The sequence below is a fragment of the Schistocerca gregaria genome, chromosome 5 (genome assembly GCF_023897955.1).
Source record: "Schistocerca gregaria isolate iqSchGreg1 chromosome 5, iqSchGreg1.2, whole genome shotgun sequence".
Classification (NCBI taxonomy): domain Eukaryota; kingdom Metazoa; phylum Arthropoda; class Insecta; order Orthoptera; family Acrididae; genus Schistocerca; species Schistocerca gregaria.
In genome coordinates this window covers 351963897-351985639 of record NC_064924.1, presented here as the reverse complement: position 1 = coordinate 351985639, position 21743 = coordinate 351963897, and positions in this window count along the sequence as shown.

Here is a 21743-nt window from a genome sequence, read left to right as displayed (position 1 = left end):
TTCTTCTTTCTGCATCAGACAGTCTGTAGCCATTTGGCGCATAACCAACAAAAATGTATGCATTACTTCTTACATCTAGTTTCTTCAAATAGCCTAAATTTTTGGCAAAAACTCTTGATCCAAAAATTTGAAGGCTTGACAGATCTGACCTTTTCCCAAACCACATATCTGCAGGTGTGGCACTTTAATTGATAGTTGGGCTTCTATTGATTAAGTTTGTAGCTGTGAGCACTGCTTCTTCCCATAGCTCTTTCTTTAGTTTGCTATCAAATATCATAGCTCTTGCCTTGTTAATTATTGTCATATTTAGTTTCTCTGCTTTCCCATTGAGCTGAGGGCTATAAGGAATACTACAGTTCGCACAATTCCTTTCCCTTCACACCAATTCTTAAACTCAAGGCTGGTGTATTCACCACCTTTATCACATCTTACTTTTCACACTTTTGTATTGAACTTATTTTCACTTTCTAACACATATTTTCTTATGAATCTTTCAGCCTCTGACTTAACAAGTAGGTTACACAGAAATGAGTGAAATAATCTAACATTGTCATGTAGTACCTATACCCATTAAATGTTGGGGGTTCTATGGTTTTCTTCTTGATAGGTTCCTGGGATTTACGCCAGATAATATTGTAAAAGCCGCACAATATTTCAGCGAGACAACTGCCCGCCATCTTCAGGTGCTACTGTCGCGTCGCTGAGAAGCTTTCCAATTTATATGTTGGCGCCAGCGGGGGCATAATGTCATTGAAGGCCAATTGTAGACAGCGTCAAATACCAGAGCCCTCTGCTGGAAGAATGGGTCGCAGTCTGCGGAAGCACACTGCAGCGTGGGAAACGCTGCTGGGAGCGACAGACCCCATTGGAGCGCGATTTAAGCATCTGCGCTAAGGTTTCCCATCTGCATTGACTTGGTGCACTTGCTAATCAGGTGAAACCCCATGTCTCTGTTTATTAGATCACTGCTTATACATATTTCGACCACCTCTTTGATGATGGCGTCCCAGTATGTGGAAGCATATGAGAGGATCTTGGTTTCTTCATTGTTCATGCAGTGTCCTGAGTCAAGGCAGTGTTCAGCAACCACAGATTTCTCTGGCTGACCCAACTTCATGTGATGTTTATGTTCGTCGCATCTGTCTTTAACCGTACGACATGTCTGGCCAATGTAAGACTTCCCACAGTGGCACGGGATTTTATATATTCCTGGTCTCCTGAGGCCAAGGTTGTCTTTAACAGAGCCCAGCATTGATTGCACTCTTACTGGAGGCTGGAAAACACATTTAATCCAGTACTTCTTGAAAATTCTGGCCATCTTAAAAGAGACACCACCGACATACGGTAGAAAAACCAACCCCGTGGTGTTCTTTGCTTCTTCAGGCTGCTCTTGAGGTTTGGAGCATGCTGGTTAAAATGCATTCTGGATCTGCTTCGGAGTACCTGTTCTGGGCAAACACAGAGCAGAGATGGGCTAAGCTCTGCCGATTAGCTGCCCTGATCTGAGATGGCTCTAGCCCTATGCACTAGTGTCCTAATACACCACTGCGCATTGAGGGATGATGACAGCTCGTAGCTTGTAAATACAAGTCTGTGTATGAAGGCTTCCGGAACACAGTGAGATCCAAGGACCAATCTCCATTTCTACGAACCAAAACATCCAGAAATGGGAGCTCACCATCTTTCTATAACTCCATGGTGAAAGAGATGCTTGGATGGAGGGAGTTCAGATGTTCCAGAAAAGAAGGAAGCACTGCTGTTCCATGCGGTCATGCCAAAAATGTATCATCTACATATCTCCAAAAACGTTCAGGTTTCAAAACTGCCGTCTGAAGTGCTTTGTCCTTTTCAAACTCATGCTTACCTCTAATTACTTTTTATTCAATGATCAGTATTTTGAGCAGACTGACGGTGTTGCTATGGGTAGCCCTCTGTGTCCCATACTAGGTAATCTTTTTATGGAAGATTTCGAGGACAAAGCTCTTCAAACATTGGTTTTGAAACCCAAATGTTTTTGGAGATATGTAGATGATACATTAGTGGTATTGTAGTGTCGCGGAATAGTAAAGAGTTGGAAACGTGGAATATTGTCAAAGTTTTGTTTCCTATGCCGAGAGCCAGAGGCAGTACGTTAGCCAAGAGGTAGGAGGATTGCACATATATCGGAATGTGTCGTCACGCAGGGGCAATGGCCTGGTTACACACAACAGGCGAGAGAGAATTGCTTAGCACGCGGGTTTGTGTTAGATGAAGACTTTTGGAGAGTGTAAGACAGAGGTGTAACATTAGCTGTACTGCATTTTACAACTTTGCGTAAGTCTGTCGTAACAACATGTAACTCTGTTGCAAGAACACCTAAGAGGCGAGTACAACAGATGAGTCAGCAGTATAAGTGGAACGAATGCGTTCATTACAAACAAGCATGACGTCAGGACGTCGCTCGTGCTGCCTTTAAATACACCAGCTTTGATAGCAACAAGGCACTCGCAGTTAGATGTGTACCGGGTCGCTGCGTAGCACTCAGCTCGATGATCGACATGTTAATCTTTATTAAGGAGATGTTGCAGTAAGGGTGGCCCATCCAGCAGCAGACATTAGGGGACAGTATCAGCTCTGGTCCTCTCTGCTGCTGCTGTCAATCATCAACCCAGGATTAGCAGACATCGCAGCAGACTCGCTCGCTGCCACACACATCAGTGAGCCGTCGTCAAGATCGTGCGGGGCCTAGGCCCTGTGCATCCGCCGTCACAACCGGGTGAGCTGACGACGCTGGGGGACTGCAGCCCGTTCCGCCCGTCCACCGCGTACAAGCCACCAGGAGGTGCAGGGAAGAAGACGGGGTGGGATAGAGTACACTCCACTCTTGAGCCGACAGTGTCGGGACTCCAACCCAGAGCCTCCATGTGCAGCAGCTTGCTGTCCGCAGCCGAGTCGGCTGCCCAGCCAAGCGCAGCCGAAGTAAGGACATTCCTCCACTATGTCACAGCACGCGGCACTGCGCTAGCAAGACTGTGCGGCCCGGATCTAGTGTCATCACTACGAGTCAGCGAGGACTCGGGGAAGGTCGTTGATATCACCAAGCCACATTGTACTCGACAGGAATAAAGGTGCTATGAATTAATAATGTTTCTTTGGCATTTCTGACGTGTCCACAGTCATTTCCTAGCATCCTGACTCCAGTCCACCGTAGGCGACTGAGGCCTACAGTATGGCTGCATGGGACAGCAATGCTTCCTTCTTTTCTGGAACATCTGAACTCCCTCCATCCAAGCATCTGTTTCACCATGGAGGTAGAGAAAGATGGTGAGCTCCCGTTTCTGGATGTTTTGGTTCGTAGAAAAGAAAATGGGTCCTTGGGTCACAGTGTGTTTCTGGAAGCCTACGCACACAGACTTGTATTTACAAGCTACGAGCTGTCATCATCCCTTACAGCGCAGCAGTGTATTATGGACGCAAGTGCGTAGGGCTCGAGCCATCTCAGATCAGGACAGCTTACCGGCAGAGCTTAGCCATCTCCGCTCTGTGTTTGCCCAGAATGTGTACTCCGAGAAGCAGATCTGGAATTCATTTTGACCAGTATGCTCCAAATCTCAAGAACAGCCTGAAGAAGCAGAGAACACCACGAGGTTCGTTTTTCTTCTAGCCTCCGGCATGAGTGCAATCAATGCTGGGCTCTGTTAAAGACAACCTCAGCCTGAGGAGACCAGGAATATATAAAATCCCGTGCCACTGGGATGTCTTATATTGGCCAGACGTGTTGTACGGTTAAAGACAGATGCGGTGAACATAAACATCACACGAGGTTGGGTCAGCCAGAGAAATCTGCAGTTGCTGAACACTGCCTTGACACGGGACACGGCATGAACTATGAAGAAACCAAGATCCTCTCATATTCTTCAACATACTGGGACTCCATCATCAAAGAGGCGGTCGAAATACATATAAGCAGTGACCTAATAAACAGAGACATGGGGTTTCACCTGAGCAAAGGCTTGGGAGTCAGTCTTGGCGGCACTAAGGAATCGTCAGAAGCAGATTAGCTACTGCACCGAGTCAACACAGATGGGAAAACTTAGTGCAGATGCTTAAATTGGGCGCCAACATCTCGCGCGCCATGAATGGGGTCCGTCGCTCCCAGCCACATTTCCCGCGCCTTGGTGCACTTCCGCAGACCATGACCCGTTCCTCCAGCAGAAGGCTCTGGTATCCGACGCCATCTATAATTGGCCTTTGATGCCGTTATGCCCCCACTGGTGTCTGCGCTGTTCTAGAAAGCCAACATATAAATTGACGAGCTTCTCATAGACACGACAATAGCACCTGAGGATGGCAGTTGTCTCGCTGAAATATTGTGCGGCTTTTACAATATTATCCGGAGAAATTCCTGGGAACTTATCAAGCAGATGCAGCGCTGGGAAAGCCTCAAACAGCACAATGGTTTTCTTGTTAATTTAGCTCTCTCACAAGCTTCGCACAATTGTTCTGCTGAGCATAAACTATTTGGAACTCCTCCACACATTCTCTTGATTTTGAAGTACAGCTTATGCCTGGATGACCTAGTTTCTTATGCCATTCTTGTTTTTCTTCTTGTGTCAGTAGTGATTGTATTCCTCATTTAATGTTCACTTCATACAACCCATTTCTTTTTCTTTTCTTTTTTTTGTCCTTTCAAAACAGGTATTTCACCTGTATAGATTTGAACAGAATGTTTAGTAAATACAACTGTAAAACCTTTTTCAGTGATTGCATTTACAGACATCAGATTTCTGCTCAGTTCAGGAACATACAAAACATCTTTTAGAATACAGTTATCTCCTACAAAGTTTCCTGTTGCAACTATTTTCATTGATCCACCTTGTTTGGTAACTTTTACAATACTATCATAATGTCTCACATTTGTTAACTTGTCCACTTCATTACACAAATGTTCTGTAGATGCGCTATCAACAATCATGACCATATCTTCTTTCTCATTGGCTTTCTTTGTTACATTTATATGCAATATGTGCAGTGTCTTCCATCTCCTTTTCATCAATGTCTTGTTTCTTGTTTTCTTGAGTGACTAGATCTTCTTCTATATCTTCAAAAGTGCAAAATGATATTCTTTCGCTGACTTTGTTCTTAAAATAACAATCTTCTTCTTTGTGGTTAGTCTTTTTGCAATGAGGACAGAGCTTGAAAGATCTCAATTTTGGTTCTTGAATTTTATTTTTAAAGTAACACTCTTCTTCTTTGTGATTATTCATCTTGCATATAGAACAGTGTTCTTTCTTCTTGCACTCTCTTGCAATGTGTCCACGACCACCACAATATTTACAAATTATATATTTTCTTTTATTTTTGTTAAACTCAACATCAAGGCAATACTCTCTTCTTGATTATTGTTTTTCAGTCGTTCCTCCACAACCTTGCAATTAGATTTTCCATTGTCTTCTCACCACCAGGTGACGAATCCCGCAATGGAGAAAAGTATTTGAATTCTTTTGGCAAAATAGACAATATCTTGGATGTGATTATAGTATCTGTCATCTTTTCTGACTGGAGACAATTCAGTTCAAATACTATATTCTGTAGTGCACTTATATTACTAGCTTTGTCTCTGGTTTTATCGTACCATACTTGAAACTATAAAATTCTTGAAGCAACTGCTGAGTTCTTTGAGACGCATCTTTTGTATAAATTACTTTAAGTTTACCATGAATTGCCTTGGAAGTTTCACAACACAGTACATGTGGCTTTATCTTTTTATCAACTGCTCTCATTATAAAATGTTTTGCCTTGCTGTCCATTTTCTGCATTTTTTTCTAACGTTTTGCAATTTTCCAATGTTTCAGTTCCACCCACAATATCACACAGGTCTTGAATATTAAATAATATTCTAAATTCAACATCCCACAGATTGAATGTACTACTATTTTTAATCACTTGTATATCACAAAATTCTTCGTTTTCTTGAAACATCTTTAACTGGTTTTCTTCCTTATTCATGCCTTCTGTTAAAAGAAAAGAAAAAAATCCTTGACTTCTATATTCATGTGCTGCTCCATGGCTCTGCTGTCAATATCTTTATTCTTGGCTTGTATGTAACTTCGGTGTTTTCTTTCAGTAAATTATAAAGTTAATAAAATGTTTTCTTGCCTTTAAAACAATATTTTTCATCAGGTTATGGGCCCAGTACTCGTGTAAAGGTAAACAACATAGTTTAATTAAAACAATATTTGAAATAAGCCTATGTCTGTAAAGAAACATGACTGCTAGAGGCGATTATAAGGTCAGCATTGATAAGCTTGAAGGACCTGAAGACTGGGCCAAATGGAAATGGCATATTTCTATGGTGCTGCGTTCATATGGACTAGAAGATATTAACAGTACATGTGAACGTGTAGAGTTGCCGCAATGCGACAAGTGCACAAAAAGAAGCGTATGTGGAATGGCACAAGGACGACACAAAGGCAGCAAGTCTTATAGCAAGTGCACTAAGTAAACCTGTTGCAGAACTCTTCTTAACGTGCAAGAATGCTAAAGAAGTCTGAGACAAATTACGCGCCCGATTTGAACGTAGCAGTACTCAGCGCTTGAATATGTTGATTGAAACATTTTTCCGTGTAAAATGTGATGAAACGGAAGATATTAGTGCACATGTGGCCAAACTGTAAAAGTTATTTGTGGAACTGAACGATGAATTAGAAAAACATGAAGAAAATACGCTATCTGAAAGAATCTTAAATGGTCGAATTTTGCCTACACTGGGAAAAAGACTACGACAATTTTAAAGATCTCTGGGATACAATACCGACAGAAAAGCAAAGCTTGAATTTATTGATTGAAAAACTCTGTACTATTGAACTGCGTGAACAACAAGACATTAATGAAAGTGCAGCTTTTGTCGTTTCTAAAACAAGAAAACGGCAAACAAGTAATCAGCAATTAAAGATGACGAATTCACAATTAAAACAGAAGTTTCCGTGTAATAGATGCAAACAACTAGGTCACTGGGCAGCAGAGTGTCCACAGAAGACTCGTGAGAGAAATAAAAGAAAAGAGAAGAAGCGAGAAAGTGAACAGGCTGCATTTGCTTCATACGCTATGGGTGTGTGCACCAGTAATCACAGTGACTCAAATAAATGGTATTGCGACAGTGGCGCTACAAATCATATCACTCCCAACATACAGTATTTTCTTTCGTATAGTGAATTTGATGTTCCTCAAGTCATTTCATTGGGAAAACAAGATGTCAAAATGTGTGCGTACGGTCAAGGAACAATTTACATCCAAATTCGACGAAACAATAAATGGTACAATGCTAGAATGGACAATGTTTTGTACGTCCCTGATGCAAGTGCTAATCTGTTCTCTGTGAGAGCCATTGCCTGCAGAGACTACACTACTAATTTTAGTTGTAATAATGTCTGTGTTCGAAAACAAGTCAGTGGCAATATTGTTATGACAGGTTATGTGAAAAATGGACTTTATATGTTGAACATGCGTGTTGTTAGAAATGCAAAAATGAATCGTGTGAGCTTGATGACATCATCCGAAACATTGCAAGAGTACCATGAAAGGTTTGGTCATCAAAATAAACAACATGTGAAGGATATTTTAAAAGGAATGAACATTAATGTAGAAGATGATGCCAAGAGTGAATTTTGTGACGGCTGTGTGGTTGGAAAGATGCGTAGGCTGCCATTCAAAACACGAACAATACGCGCTACCAGTACTGGGGAATTAATCCACGCGGATGTCAATGGACCAATGAGCACGAAATCTTTTGGAGGTAAGCATTATTATGTATGTGTCAAAGACGATTTTAGTAAATTTCGTCGAATTTTCTTTTTAAGACACAACAGTGAAGTGTGTACTGTGCTTAAGCAGTTTTTAAATGAAGCACGAACTCATGGACATGTTGTCAAACAATTTAGATATGATGGTGGCAAAGAATTTAACAATAAGAATGTCAGTGAGCTGCTTGCAGACAGGGGAATAGAGCTACTGATTCCTCCTCCTTACACTCCTGAACAAAATGGTGTGGCTGAACGAGAAAATAGGACCATTGTTGAAGCTGCCCGGTCAATGCTAAATCCGAGTAAATTACCTAAAGGGTTGTGGGCAGAGGCATGTAACACAGCAGTCTACCTAATAAATCGTACTGGAAAATCTTCAGTTGAAAATAAAACCCCTTATGAATTATGGTTTAATCGGCCAGTAGGACGACTTGATCATCTCAGAATTTGCAGTTTATGGACGACTTGTTGGATATGTTAATGACAAAGATGGGTTTAGAGTTTGGATTCCATCTAAAAGAAAAGTGTTGAGTCACAATGTGAAATTTAAGGCAGAAATTGTTTGTGATTTACACAGTGATCATGTTGAATATAATGATCATGTTGAATTTGAAGTCCCCCAGGAAGAATTTAATGATCCGAATTTATCTAAAGATGACCAACGTAAATCTCCTAGACTGTACACTTTTGGAGGAAGCCAAACTCAAGAAAAAATTGGCACTCTCGACTCTAGAGAAAGTCAAGAGTCGAGTGAATCTGATGAAAATAAAGAATTAACAGAATTTCTAAAAGCAGAAGCTGCCGAATCTTCTAATGAAGAGAAACAGAAGAATAAAAGACAACGAAGAAAACCAACCTGAATGGAAAGTGGTGAATTTTGTATGGCAACAAAATGTTGATGCACTTGAATACAAAGATCCAAACTGTTTTTCAGAAATATTGCAGTCAAACGAGAAGGAAGAATGGATGCAAGCTATTAGTGAAGAACTTCAATCACTAAAGAAAAAAATACCTGGGTGCTGGCTGACCGTCCGAAGAATGCCAAAGTATTGCAAAACTGCTGGGTTCTACAGCGAAAGGTCACAGTCAATGGATGTACTCGCTTTAAAGCCAGATTCGTTGCAAAAGGCTGTATTCAGAAAACAGGAATTGATGACGACAATGCCTTTAGCCGTGTGGCACGTTATGACACCGTACGAACTCTGTTGGCTGTAGCTGCTTCAAAGAAAATGCTGCTAGAACAATTCGATGTAAAGACAGGTTTTTTGAATGGAATACTTGAAGATGAAGTATATATGGAACAACCAGAAGGTTTCGTAGATGGTACAGTCGAGTGCGTTTCTTAAAAAATGAGTCTTTATGGGTTGAAGCAAGCACCACGTTGCTGGAACAAACGTTTTGTTGAGTTCATGAAGAAAGTGATTTTTCAAACAGTGATGCAGATCCATGCCTATTTTATCATAGACAAAATAGAAATAGCCTTTATGTGGCAATCTACTTTGATGATGGCCTGATTGTCGGCAGTAACAAGAAAGAAATTGCTGTTTTTATGGATGTTTTACAACATGAATTCGAAATAACAACTGGCAGTCTTGACAATTTTCTTGGCATTAAAAATAAAGCAATGTGAAGATGGAGCAATAATTATAAGTAAAGAGAAATACATAGAAGAAATTCTGCAAAGATTTCGAATGGCAGAATGAAATACAATCTCAACTCCTATTGGACGTGAGGACAATAATCAAAACGAAGAAGTTTCGTCATCTGTACCCTACCGTGAAGCAATTAGTTGTCTCATGTACCTTTCAACAGTAACTCGTCCAGACATCACTTTTGCAGTCAATAAAGCTGCTCGAGCTATGGAAAAACCAACCACTGAAGACTGGAATAGAGTAAAGCGCATTTTCTGGTATTTGAAAAGGACCTTAAATTTTGGAATTGTATATAATAAAAAAGAAGAGTTAAAGATTTACGCTGATGCAGATTTCGCAGGTGATAACCGGACAAGGCGCTCAACAACTGGAATTCTTGCAAAGTACTCAGGTGGCACACTGTCATGGACAAGTCAGTTGCAGAAAGTAGTGGCCACATCCACAACCGAGGCGGAAATAATTGCAGCTAGTGAAGGAGCGAAAGAGTTAGTTTGGTTATGTCGTCTGCTATCAGAATTGGTGGAAATGTCGGGGCAGCCTCCAGTTCTTTACATCGACAATGCTAGTGCATTGAAATTAGCAAAAAATCCAGAATATCATCGACGTACTAAACATATAGAGGTCCGACATTTCTACGTTCGTGAAAGATATCTGAACAGTGAGATTTTCTTGGAACACATTGATGGACACAACCAGTTGGCAGATATTCTGACGAAACCACTTGAACGAGTTCGATTTAATTTTCTATGTTCAGAAATTGGCATGCAAGAGACAAAGCAATAATTTCATTATTTTTTTCTTTTGGAGGAAGTGTTAAAAGAAAAAAAAAAATCCTTGACGTCTATATTTATGTGCTGCTCCATGACTCTGCTGTCAATATCTTTATTCTTGGCTTGTATGTAACTTCTGTGTTTTCTTGCAGTAAATGTGGTTTTTTCGTATCCAGGGTGTAATTTAAAATGTTTTCTTGCCTTTAAAATAATATTTTCCATATATATATATATATATATATATATATAGCTCTGAGCCCATAACCTGCTGTGATTTTCATCTTAATTTTATTGTAACTTTATGTGAATGTAATAACACACATACATAGACACAAAGTAAAAAAAGTAAAAAAGACCACTATACACACTTGATATGTTGCTATGCCAACCTACCTTACATATATATTTTATTTTTATGTAAAAACATGTTAAGCACTATTCTTTTTTGTAAGCAAACACAGTAAATATTGTATTTTGCTTGCTCTGCGCCTTTCAACAGTACATACACCAGATCTTTAATATGTCCCCCCAAGAAAAAAATCACATGGAGTGAGATCTGGTGATCGGGGAGGGCATTTCATGAAACAGCTGTCCCCTTCCATAGCGCGGCAGATCCATCGATGCCCGAAGCTCCATATTCAGGTACCCACGAACTTCACGGTCAAAATGGAGTCCCATCCTGCTGAAAGATGAACGGAGAGTCCAGTTGCATTTGAGGCATCAGCTATTGATGCAACATGTCCAAGTAGGAACTCCAACACACAGAAAGCTCACTCCGCACTTCAACTCGCCTTATTTGCGACTAGCCCTGATTGTCGAAAAATTACCAAACTACGCTGTGGCAGTATACATGAAAAAAACTTTCAAGGTTTCTCTTCAAAATGGCATATGTATGATATCTGTACAACGTTTGGTTCCTGTGCAATAAGTAATTGAAAGTGGTCGCGGACTTTATGTACACCCTCTATGTTGGGAAGAAGTAATACTAATAGCAGTAGTACACTCCGTTCACCATAAGAATAAACCTGATGTAAACAAACACAAACGCGATGATTGGTCAGTGGCCGCAGCTCCCGTACACTGGTGTTGTTCCGCTCTTAGAAGTAGGTCCAGCACATGTATTAGATACCTTATTACTATATCACTGTAAATGACACTATTAGACAATCTGATGTATTAACAGTCATGAAATTTTTTCTGAATCATGCTTTAGGTATTTAATTTTCATTTCAAAAATCGTGTACAGTCAAGCGTCTCTGTTAAGTGCTGCTATAGTGCTCCGATTGTCTCGTTGTTCAGAAGTACCGCGAAAATGGATGAAACTGCTTCGTAGCGAAACACGCGCATGGAACACCGTTAATGGTTGGGAACAAGTTGTTCTTAATGTTTTTCACAACATTACAGAGAGAAATGAGCTTTGATGTATTTAAAAAAAATATGTAATAAATATTAGGGACGGTATTTGGGATGTATTCGTGGCTTCACAGATAGTGGGTAGTGTCGTAGATTGATAATCGAGCGGGCTGGTGGGCGAAAGTTCGCAACCATTATGATCCACAATTTGTTTTTGTTCGGTTTGAATACCTAAATCTTTTTTTTTCCTTCAACAAAAATGCACGTCGTCTAGTTTCTAATTACACACACACACACAAATCTGTATATTATAAAAATTGTTAACGACTTTGAAGTTAAGGAAACATTAACAATCATTTTTTTTTGAGAAAAATGACAATTGTTTTATAGGACAAATGTGGTTTCACACGAGCCAAAGTGTTAAATATCGTAGAAACACAGAAAACAGTTTTCACGGCGTGAAGCACACTGCACAATTTTACAGTTGTCACCTTAACACTGCACTTTAACTCAATAGAATTGACATGGAGCCAAGGTAAGAGATTTGTCACGAGAAGTAACACGACATTTAAGCTTCAGCCTTACTGGAACTAATGCACGAGGCTTTGAGACACAACACTGCCGAACTACGTTATAAAAGAGAAGGAAATGTGGACTTTTTGGTGGCTTGGGATTCTGTTGCCGATCGCCTCGTTATCAAGGTAGCAGTACTGATATGGAAGAAGTTCAGAGATTATCAAAACGACTGACTGTAATACCTTCAGTGGCTTCAATATGTAACTACATAGTGAAATCCTAGCAGTGCGTTCTTACATCGCACCTAACTCCTGCAGAAAAATTATTCCTCTTAAAGTCGTGAATTTTCAGCACTTTCGTTTTTAATTATATTACTGCGTTAGCTAAGATCGAACGCATATTGTGTTTTCCATCAGCTCACCTGAGAAGCGTATCGCCTGTTTTACTATTCTTTCCTTATGTTCAAAAGCTGAATGGACATTCAAGGCTATATTGTTCACTACGTGCTCTTTTTACGTCTTTGCTTCAACTGTTCACATCACTGCAGATTACTTGGACCACGTGGCTGGGCACTGGTTCCCAAGTTACATGTATGGGTAAAGCTGTTGTCCCATATCATCGCTGTGTCGTTGTACGGCTAATGCACAGCATACAACGTGTCTTCATTATCGCACTTGACTGTACTCTAGACAGCTTGGCTTCTGCTACACATGAACCGAAATGACAACCAGCAAAGCTCATTATTATTATTACATGTTTTGGGGCCAGGAATATTCTCTTACCAAATTAACTAATGAGGCGGTGCAATAAAAGTAAATATATGGTTTATTTAACAGACACAAACTGTAAGAACATCATAGATTGTAGAGGTCTCTCTATAGCTATTGAAAGCCTTACACTCACTTCCCCATACATTTACTGCTTAAAACTTTTTGTTACTGGGAATAAAAATCAAATTTCAGCTGAAATGTGATTTCCACAATAACGATATAAGACACAAAATTTTTCCCATGTCTTGCCCAGCGCTCAGAGTGTAGCAAATAGCAAAACGATTTCTAAAAGATATCTGGAGTATAGTGCGAAAATTAGCAACTGACCAAAATTATGAGAAGTGGGAGGTAATCCACAGGAGTGCTAAAGGAATACGTTAAACTACAGTTACATGACAAATTAATCAAATATAATGCCCGTAAATTCAGCCAAATACCTAGGTATCACAATTAAAACAACCTAAACTGGAAAGAACACACACAAAATATTATCGGGAAGGTGAACCAAAGAATGCGATTTATGGCCAGAACACATAGAAGATGTAACAGGCCTACTAAAGATACTGGCAACACTATGTTTGTCAGTCTCCTTTTGGAGTACTATTGTACTGTGTGGAATCCTATTTAGTGCAGCGCTGTTTGTATTACCGAGAAATAGGGGAGTGTGTGTCACAGATATGATACAAGATTTGGGGGTGGACATCATTAAAACAAAGGTATTTGTCGTGGTGGAATCTTTTCACAAAATGTCAATCACTAACTTTCTCCGCCAAATGAGCAAACATTTTGTTGACACTGACCTACCTAGGGAGAAACTATCATCATAATAAAATAAGAAAAATCATAACTTGCTCAGAAAGATATAAGCGTTAGTTTTTTTCCACATGCTGTTAGAGATTGGGATAATAGAGAATTATTGTGAGGGTTGAATGAACCCTCGGCCAGGCACTTACCGGTAAGTATAAGGAGAAATCTTGTATCTACTTCTACAAATTATCAGAATATCTGTATTCCAGACTGATATTTCTATTAGCTACATGACAACTGAAACATTTATTTTAGAGCTGCATGAGAAATAGCAGTGCATTGTAAACAAAACTATACATACAGATGCAGGTAATAAATTCACTGAAAGATTCCAGAAGAATCAAGATGACATGAACAGCATCCACTCAGTTTCAAAAAAGGAAACAGCAGTATTTGCAAAATAGCAGCTTTCTTTCAAATGTAACCGGCCTAAGCACAGACAGTATTAAATAGTATGATGACAGTTTATTGTTAGTGCAGGGTACATACGAAGTTTCTATGATCTATGTGTATTTTGTTGATGCATGTTTTGACTTATTCCACATCCATTAAGGCTTTTTTCCCCTTTCTTTTGCTTTTGATGGAATCTACAGAAATTGATGTTCGAATGAATGTGTGGTTTCCTAGTTTACATTTCTATAAAGATATGTCACTCTAGTATATATATGTCATTAAGTACTTACTAAGGTAATTCAAGAACAGCCACATCAAGTCAGTACAAGATTTTAACACTGTTACAAACACTAATAGGCATACATAGTGATTTTTGTTCTCTCTTTGGAGGTTCTTTTACATTAATAGCTGTGGATAGTGAAAGTAGGTGCACTGTGCTTTTTCACTGTGGCCAAGTAATCATAAGTGGCTATAGCAACACGAAAAATGCAATTTCTAGCAGCAATGTTTCCTTGTTCAAAATTAAACTACATTAAATTTCCTACAAAAAAAAAGGTCCTATTCATTCCTTCTCTATGACTGCACTGCACTACAGGGAATAGAAAAAATATCATTATTAAAAATAGTGTTTTAATGGTAAGTGTACCACATATAAGTGGAGTAGAGCTGTATTAAGTAATAAATTGCATTCTGGGGGTGTAACAGAGTGGAAGATGGAGGGAGTGGGGGGGGGGGGGGGGGGGGGGGGGGGAGAAGCCAGCTTCTGGCCATGCACTTCCCTCTTACGTACGTCTGCAAACTGAAGAGCAAACAGGCAATTCCTCACTCTTCCTAACCCTACATCATCACAAGAAGCAACTATATGGTGTTTTACAACATTACACCAATGCTTCCATAGCATTCTTTCTGAATCACTGATGACACGGTGGGCAGACATGCCTGGGCAGGATTTACTTCCCCCAAAATATGGTAACCCAACAAGGACAGAAAACACAGGTATTTATCTCCAATGTTCTACACCACTAAAGGGAAAATGGATTCTTAGTCACCCTGCACAGCAGCTGTAGCGTTCTTCAGGCAAAGGCAACTTCCCCCACCAAGAGCACTGCTTGCTTTCCAATTTATAGGACTAAACTGCACCAGCATTTTCTGTCCATTTATTTGAATAGACAACATAACTTCACTGAGCTTATGTTCATATAGTCGAGTTATTTTCAGTTTTATTAAGTTAGTACTTATTTGTGACTTGAGTTAGCTTCCTTCCTATAAACAATGGCTGCACTGTTTAATTTGAAGTTGTTAATGGCTTACATAGTGTTGGTGGGAAAGGGACTGGATTGGTCAATGTGGCACTCTGTTGCTGGCAATAGTTGACAGCATAGTGTATAGCTGCATAACCATGTTGTTATAAATGACCACCAAAGTCACAGCACTTCTCTCGCCATTAATTGTGCTACTGGTATATCCCATAAACCTTCTCCAATCAAGAATTGCTGGCACTTGAGAGTGCTGCACTGAGTGAAGCCCCTTACCACACACCTACAGCATAACATGCAATATGGGTGTTTTATCTTATGGAATGGGACTGATCATGTTCAGATTTAGAACAGGAACCTGGTGTAATGCAATGCTTAAATTACATGGAAATATTTGAAGTATGTAACATCTAGGTGACCTACTGTTGCAGATACAATTTAAGCCTCTGGGCCTCTTCAGATGTCAGGAGAGCCGACTGCGCATTAGATACCCCTCAAGCTGTGAACCGTATCCCAACCATTGATGGTGGAGACAATGAACTGACATTATCAAATACACACTCATAGCATAATATATGTTAGTCAAGATCTTCAGTGTGATATAGCTCCAGCTGTTAAGTTCTTTACACACATGTTCACCAGACAACTGCAAGTAAGTACACAATAAACTGAAAATAACTACTACATGAACACAAGCTCACTGAAGTTATTGTCTCTTTTACATAAGAAAACTGGGTAGAAAATTCTGGAGAGGTGTAAACTGTCTCAAGAACACTACAGCTGCTGTACAGAATGATTGAGAATCAACTTCCCCTCTAGCAGTATGCAACATTTTATCAGAGATTTTCGAAGATTACTTTCATGTGTTTCTTGATTTAGTATTATTAGTAACACACATCTGTATTACAAGGAAAATTAATGTACTATGTGGAAAATAAATGCCACCCAGGTATGTTCTCGTACTGCATCACCAGTGACTCATAAGGTGCACTGTGGAAGGCTTGGTATAATTCTGTTAAACAACCTATAGTTGCTTCGTGTGATGTAATGGAGTAGAGTGTGTGGGGAATTGCTTGTTCTCTCTTCAATTTGCACAACTATGAAGGAGGGAACTACAAGACACAATGCAGCAACTATTGGTCCATGGAAGAAAATGAATAATTTTTTTGGTAGCAAATTTTAAGTAGTTTTTGTACTGGGAAACATTTTTGCTACAAATTGTAGTTTTTAAGTTATTCAAGAAAAACAAAGTGACTTTAAACAATCCCCCCCACATACTCACATACTTCCACTCAGAATTGTTAGTGTGTTGTTCATAGGTCTCCCTCCTACCACTGCACAAAAATTTGTGACAACACATTTTCCTTGGACTACAAGGAAGAATCAACTGGCTTTGTCATACCTTCTCACAGCTGAACTACATAACTCTCTTTTGATGTGTCCTTCCTGTCAAAATGCATGTGACAGCTAAACTTTTAATTTTATATGAAGTATAATCTGTTAAAAAATTATTTTGTCAACTAGAAAATGTTGATATGATTGTAGTATTTACACGGTGGAGTAGAGGAAACTTTTTATTGCTAGTGCTTTGTGACGAATGTGGGTACTCACCTTGGGTGATTGCTGCCAGACAACTCAGGCAATGCTGTTTCAGTAGCTATGGGGCTTTGAACCATTGAGCATCATGTGTTCTGTCAAGCAGTTTTTTTCGACACTTATTCTATGGTCACAGTTCAACATCTTTTCCATCGAAAGTTTAATTTCAGATGTCAAGATTCAGTCTCAGATCAAAACATCATACTATGATTGGTTGCAGCATTTAGAAGTACTGGATCTGTGATGAAAAAGAAACTAGCTGGTCTTCCTCATTCTGTTTTTGAAGTCCGAAAAATGTAGGACCAAGTGAGAACGGCAGTTCTTCCTAGTCCGAAATGATCTGCTAGGCAACAGTCAGTATCCCTTGGTATGTCATGTCACTTGCTGCATCACACATTAGAAGAGTATCTCAAATTTCACCCATATAAAATATGAATTTCCAGAAGGTAAGTTAAATGGATTCTGTGCACCTCAGAATTTTGTATCATAATGGACACTATTCTTGCAGAAGATGCAGATATCCTAGTATTCATGAGTGATGAAGCCCATTTTCATATGAATAGTTATGTCAATGTAGAAATGCTGGCACTGGGTGTCCGAGAACCCACATGAACTACTACACAAAGCTCTTCACAGCTCTAAAGTAGTGTGTGGTGCATATCTCCAAGACAGGATTGTTGGACTTCACTTTTTTCAAGGAGGAGAAATGTTAAACAACGTTCTTCATCCAGAACTTGTAAGAAGATGAATCAACACGAGATAAATATGGTTCCAGCAGGACAGTGTCATGGGTCACATGACAAGAGCATCTGTGGATGTGGTCTCACAAATGGTCCTGGGACCTGTCATTTATTGCTATGGTGATACTACTTTGCCCCCAGGCTCACCCAATCTACGACTTCTTTTTGTGGGGCTACTTAAAATCAAGAGTGTACATGAACAAACCCTCCACAATTTATGATCTCCAGTTTTTCATTCATGAGGAAACTGAAGCTGTGATGAACGAAATATTGGAGAGAGCTGTGTGTAACTTTCAGGAGAGGATCCAAATTTATGTCCAGCAAGGACATCATCTAAATGACATTTTCTGAACCTAACTAAGACAGATTTTAAAAGTGTAATAAAAGTACTGTTATCGAGTGTAAGGTAGTTTTTCTTTTTAAAAAAAAATAAAATCAGGTTTTAGTTATCCAATATTGAAAAACATGCATTTCCTGTACCAGTACTCAGAGCTGTATATTCAGAAGAAAAATAAAATTACCATATCTGCAGCAACAGGATGAAAATAACGTAAGGATCATACAAATGCAGGGAACTTATTTTACAGCAAACTGTATGAACCATTCCAGGTTAATGTAGAAACTATCAATACAGGATACATGGGAAACGCTACGACATAGTCAAATTGTAAATTAAGAATGGTAAACACTGTGCAGAAGTCACACACATTAGTGGGACATAATTAATTACAGATGTGAATTACAAACTGCCAGATGTGCAGTGCCACAAGATGCCATACTTGAAGTAGTACTATTAATTCTCTGCAAAAATGATTTGCCCAAAATCTATAAAGCAGAAACTTACAATATATGCCGATGACCTTACAATTAACATATGCAGCTGACACAAGGAGGCACTTTAAAAGTTCTAAATAGTGCAACTGAAAAATAAGTACATAGTACAAACCAATCTTTTTGTAAATTAATCTAAATCAATGTATGTAGAAGATCTGACAAACTTTCCTTGATACACATTTGTCTCAAATCTCTCTACAATGTTAGAAGCCACAGACAGGAAAATAAGCTGAAGAAGTGAACTGAACTTTGTGTTACCTATAATTTAGCGGTGATGTAATGGCTATCACACCTGCCAAGGTGGTTCAAATCCTGGCTATGGCACAAATTTTAATTCATTTCTTCAGATTCTACCATTATCATAAATTATGTTGTGTTCCAAACCAAAAACAATGAAGTACATGATGTAAATAAATTAAAAAGAAAGTCCACTAATGAATTGTACAGCAAAAGAATTTTAGGAACTATTATAGATAAGCATTTGACAATTGGGAGAGGGGGCAGGGCACATAGATGTATTGTGTGAGAGAGACAGATTTTCCTGATTTGCAAGACGACAAAATTTGTGGATGATAAAGTTCTCAGGCCAATTTACTACAACCGTTTGTTCCCAGATCTGTCCTACTCCATTCATGCGATGAAGTGCAAAATCTAGCTACTTAAAAAGAACATCTAAAATTCTGTAAAGAGCAGTTAGGTGTATAGCAAAAATGCCACACAGACTGACTTTTACACTAGTTTTTGCAAAATATTACAACAGTATACTCTCTATATATTAGAGTATTACGCCAGTGAAAGTGAGTCATAAAAACCAGCTAAATAAAGACGTGCATGACCATTAAACAAGAGGAAAGGAAAATTATAACAAAAGACAGCAAAATAAACTGACAATGACTGCTCGCTCCAGATGAAGCAGGCAAAAGGTCCCCCCTTCACAAGTTACCAAAATTAAGGAAGAAAAGGAATTATTTTTTAAAAAACATTAAAGGTGTAACACACACACACACACACACACACACACACACACACACACACACACACACACACACACACACACACACACACACACAAATATGAACAAGTATTAGGTATCAGATTAAAGAAAAAAATGTTATATCATATCTGCCTGTACAGTAAAGTCCTGTTTTCCTTATTGTATATTCATTTTATTTAAGCCTTGATGTAATTTAACATGGTAAATGCTGTCAGAACACAGGTGTTCCTCTGTATTAAACTGTCAATAAAATTTATGTGACACACCACCTACATTCTCAGTTAAATTATAAACTAAGAGCCAATGGGCAAAGAATGGATAAATAAAAAGCATAAAGCAACAAAGCACCTTCAAAAGAATATTTTCTCTCTGAAAGATGATATAAGGTCAATCAGTACTTGCAGTCAAATACAAAGAAGAAATATAAGTTTAAAATTGGGAATGGAGTAAATCATTCCTTTTTTTTATGCCGAAACAAATTTCCTGGATAAACGAAAAAGGAAGACCAAGTCTGATACTAAAAATACAGAAGAGGAATATGATGTTCCTGATTCTGTGTATTATTGCAAATATGATTTTAAAAAGTTTTTAGTAGGCCTATATTAAAATGTCTATATATTTTCTGTGATTTAACTTACTTACACAATTTAAAATTCAGTTTGTACATGGGTCTTAGTATTTTCTGAAGTATAGCATAAGTAACTAACTTTGTCAACTTCCCTTGTGTGTCCAAGGTAGTTGTGTAAATTAATGCAGAATACTGGTTATTTATCCATTATTGTGTTACTAAAAATTGTGTACTGTGTGCCCCCTTCCCACACATACACACCCTCCCCCAATCTAGAATCACTGGTTACAATTGATTATCTGTTACCATTATAGTTACTTAAAATTTTGTTTTTATCTTATCAACAAGAATTTTTTTCTTTGTAAAATTGACAACTTAAAGTGTAACATTATTGTAAGGTATAATCTACAAGCAAAAACACACTGAACTAAGAAAAAGATCCAAAGTGCCTATATAATTCTAAATTTATATTTGAATCATATCAATTTGACAACTCTTCCTAATCTACAGAATAATTTCTTAACAAATGATACTTTATATTATGTTGCTTCCCATGACAGTAAATCGGGGATGAATTTTAGTAAAGTAGATGTGACAATTGTGGCTAATGAAACTAAACAACACAGTTACCAGTAGCTGGTTTAGTACATGTGTTCAATATCTATTGAAAAGAAATTGAATTCACTTCTTAAAAATAGCTTATTGCTTAACTCTTCCCCTCCCGCTATGCTTTATGGAGAAATCAAAATACTTAAAATTTTAACACTTGTTCCAGTGTAAGTTACAAAGATGTGAGAAAATAGGAGAAAACTGAACACTTAAATAAGAGAAAACTGAGAATCACCTTCTTGCCAACAAACATAATATACTGTACTAAAAACCAGAATTTCACAAGTTTCACCTGTGGGGTGCATGTTCCCATCAGAGCACACAACTATCAATGTATTATGTTTCACACATTGCTTGACTGATTTCCACTGGTGGTGATGAACTTCTCATTGTTTGTGTGTACTCTAGTTGCAGAGTTTTCAGTTTGCTTGTTGATGACTCAATGCATTTACTACCCAGAATGTTATCTCTTAAATTTACATTTTGCCAGAACTTCATGTTCTCTACTTCTAAATGGTCCTTTATTCCCCACTGCTACAGACTGCATACTGAATCCCCGTAACCTACTTCATTACTCTGAATGTGCTCCTTGCATCAAAGTTGCCTCCAGAACAGACTGCTCTAATGCCCATGCTTACCTGCCCCACCCAAGTATCTTCATCTCTCAAACTACTGCACCCCACGATTTCCTGAGCATCCTTGCAGTAACCAAGGTTTGCGTCTCCACTTACAATTTTTGTCCCCCAACACACTTTGCTTCCATTACAAAACTGACTACATCTTACTCATGGAAGCAGCAAAGTAGTACATACAATTATCTTTTAACTTTTCATTCTTCACTCTTTTGCATTATGTACCACAGTTTTGCCTCAAGATAGAGGGTAATGCTGTAACTCCCAATTACATAATATGAACTCCTAAACTAGCAAAAATTAAAATGTTCCACTTCATTCTTACCCCTTACCGCATTATTGCAACAACCAGCAATCCTTCCTAAATTTGTTTGGCAAACAAACACTGCACACAAAACTGCATTTTCACAATTAGGAGCAATGAACAATAATGTACTTACTTTACGAAGGTTTCAAGCTCCTCTTTTCGTTA